Source organism: Ascidiella aspersa, chromosome 5 (assembly GCF_963924565.1).
Source record: "Ascidiella aspersa chromosome 5, kaAscAspe10.2, whole genome shotgun sequence".
In the NCBI taxonomy this organism is placed as follows: domain Eukaryota; kingdom Metazoa; phylum Chordata; class Ascidiacea; order Phlebobranchia; family Ascidiidae; genus Ascidiella; species Ascidiella aspersa.
This window is the reverse complement of record NC_139451.1, coordinates 8646311-8648810: the sequence shown is the minus strand read 5'-3', so window position 1 is coordinate 8648810 and position 2500 is coordinate 8646311. Positions and strand designations below refer to the sequence as shown.

General features: G+C 54.6%; 2 non-coding genes across 2 annotated transcripts in view; both read right to left on the bottom strand.

Moving 5' to 3' along the window:
• Window positions 1-145, bottom strand: part of LOC146142451 (5.8S ribosomal RNA) — a 154-nt gene extending 9 nt beyond the window's left edge. The window contains exon 1 of the ribosomal RNA XR_014499017.1: window positions 1-145. This exon is cut by the window's left edge and continues 9 nt beyond it. This is a non-coding gene — a ribosomal RNA (5.8S ribosomal RNA).
• Window positions 146-392: 247 nt separating this feature from the next.
• Window positions 393-2203, bottom strand: LOC146142450 (small subunit ribosomal RNA). Its single transcript, XR_014500120.1, has one exon. It is a non-coding gene; the product is annotated as a small subunit ribosomal RNA (ribosomal RNA).
• Window positions 2204-2500: the final 297 nt, after the last annotated feature.

Here is a 2500-nt window from a genome sequence, read left to right as displayed (position 1 = left end):
GGCGGGCGCGGCCCCGGGATTGACCCGAGGCCGCAATTTGCGTTCAGAACGTCGATGCTCAATGTGTCCTGCAATTCACACTAATTCACGCAGCTAGCTGCGTCCTTCATCGACTCACGAGCCGAGTGATCCACCGCCAAGAGCCATCCACGATTGTTTCGCTCGCACAGTGCCTCGCACTAAAGGGTGACAAAATATACCGCGCCGAGCGGTCGGCCAGGCCGACGCTTGAAGCCGGAGCGCGCGGCACCGCGGCACTCGACGCGCAAACATTACCGGGTGACCGAATCGCCGGCCGGCGCGCCGCTCCTCGCGGGTCGGGCGCCGGGTAGCAAAAACTTTTTCTCTCGCTTGTCCGAGTTTCGCGTTCGCCGAAGCGTTTGCGAGACCGTTAATGATCCTTCCGCAGGTTCACCTACGGAAACCTTGTTACGACTTTTACTTCCTCTAAATGATCAAGTTAGATCGTCTTCTCGGACGCCGGCTCGACCGTTGCCGGCCGCGCCAGGTCCAATCGGAGGACCTCACTAAACCATTCAATCGGTAGTAGCGACGGGCGGTGTGTACAAAGGGCAGGGACGTAATCAACGCGAGCTAATGACTCGCGCTTACTGGGAATTCCTCGTTCAAGGGAAATAATTGCAATTCCCTATCCCTAGCACGACCGGGGTTCAGCGGGTTACCCAGACCTGTCGGCCAAGGCGAGCACATGCTGATCCGGTCAGTGTAGCGCGCGTGCGGCCCCGAACATCTAAGGGCATCACAGACCTGTTATTGCTCAATCTCGTGTGGCTAAACGCCACTAGTCCCTCTAAGAAGTTAGACGCCGACCGATTGGGTCGCGTAACTAGTTAGCAAGCCAGAGTCTCGTTCGTTATCGGAATTAACCAGACAAATCGCTCCACCAACTAAGAACGGCCATGCACCACCACCCACAGAATCAAGAAAGAGCTCTCAATCTGTCAATCCTCACTGTGTCCGGGCCGGGTGAGATTTCCCGTGTTGAGTCAAATTAAGCCGCAGGCTCCACTCCTGGTGGTGCCCTTCCGTCAATTCCTTTAAGTTTCAGCTTTGCAACCATACTTCCCCCGGAACCCAAAGACTTTGGTTTCCCGCAAGCTGCCGGAGAGGTCGTAAAACTAACGCCCCCCGATCGCTAGTTGGCATCGTTTATAGTCAGAACTAGGACGGTATCTGATCGTCTTCGAACCTCTGACTTTCGCTCTTGATTAAAGAAAACATTCTTGGCAAATGCTTTCGCAGTCGTTCGTCTTGCGCCGATCCAAGAATTTCACCTCTAACGGCACAGTACGAATGCCCCCGTCTGTCCCTCTTAATCATTACCTCGCGCTCCGAAAACCAACAAAATAGAACCGAGGTCCTATTCCATTATTCCATGCACCATTATTCAGGCGAATCGCCTGCTTTGAACACTCTAATTTTTTCAAAGTAAACGTTCCGGCCGCCGCCGACACTCAGTCAAGGGCACCGGCGGAGAACCGGAGGTGAGGCCAGGACGGCCAGTACACGCCTTGCGACGGACCGGCCGCCTGCGCCCAAAATCCAACTACGAGCTTTTTAACCGCAACAACTTAAATATACACTTTTGGAGCTGGAATTACCGCGGCTGCTGGCACCAGACTTGCCCTCCAATGGATACTCGTTAAAGGTTTTAAAGTGTACTCATTCCAATTACAGGGCCTCGTTTAGAGTCCTGTATTGTTATTTTTCGTCACTACCTCCCCGCGTCGGGAATGGGTAATTTGCGCGCCTGCTGCCTTCCTTGGATGTGGTAGCCGTTTCTCAGGCTCCCTCTCCGGAATCGAACCCTGATTCTCCGTTACCCGTAAGAACCTCGGTAGGCCAGTACCGTACCGACGAAAGTTGATAGGGCAGACACTTGAATGATCCGTCGCCGGTGCGAGACCGTGCGATCCGCAAAGTTATCCAGAGTCACCAAAGGTTGCGGGCCGAAGCCCGGTCGGTTTTTGGTCTGATAAAAGCACGCCTCCCGCGAGGTCGGCGCTTCACGCATGTATTAGCTCTAGCATTTCCACAGTTAACCACGTAAAACGTACGATCAAATGAACCATAACTGATTTAATGAGCCATTCGCAGTTTCACTGTACGAGAGCTCGTACTTAGACTTGCATGGCTTAATCTTTGAGACAAGCATATGACTACTGGCAGGATCAACCAGGTAGCTACTTTAGCGTAGCCCCGAAAGGCCGACGAAGGAGGCGCCGCTGATGCGGCGCCGTCGCTCGGTCGATGCGAAACCCGAAGGCTTCTCCGTTAAAATTTCGTTCTTTGCTCGGCTGCCCGAACTCAGAAAACCGTCACCGCCCGTCGCACCCGCCGGAGTAAGACTTCGTCGGCAGGCCTTTCGACCGCCACGTCGCCAACACCGGCGCGAGCGCAACGCACGCCAGACAACTTCGCCGAAGCGACCGCTCAGAACCCGACAAACTGACACTCGGCTCTTCGCGCAGCAGCAACA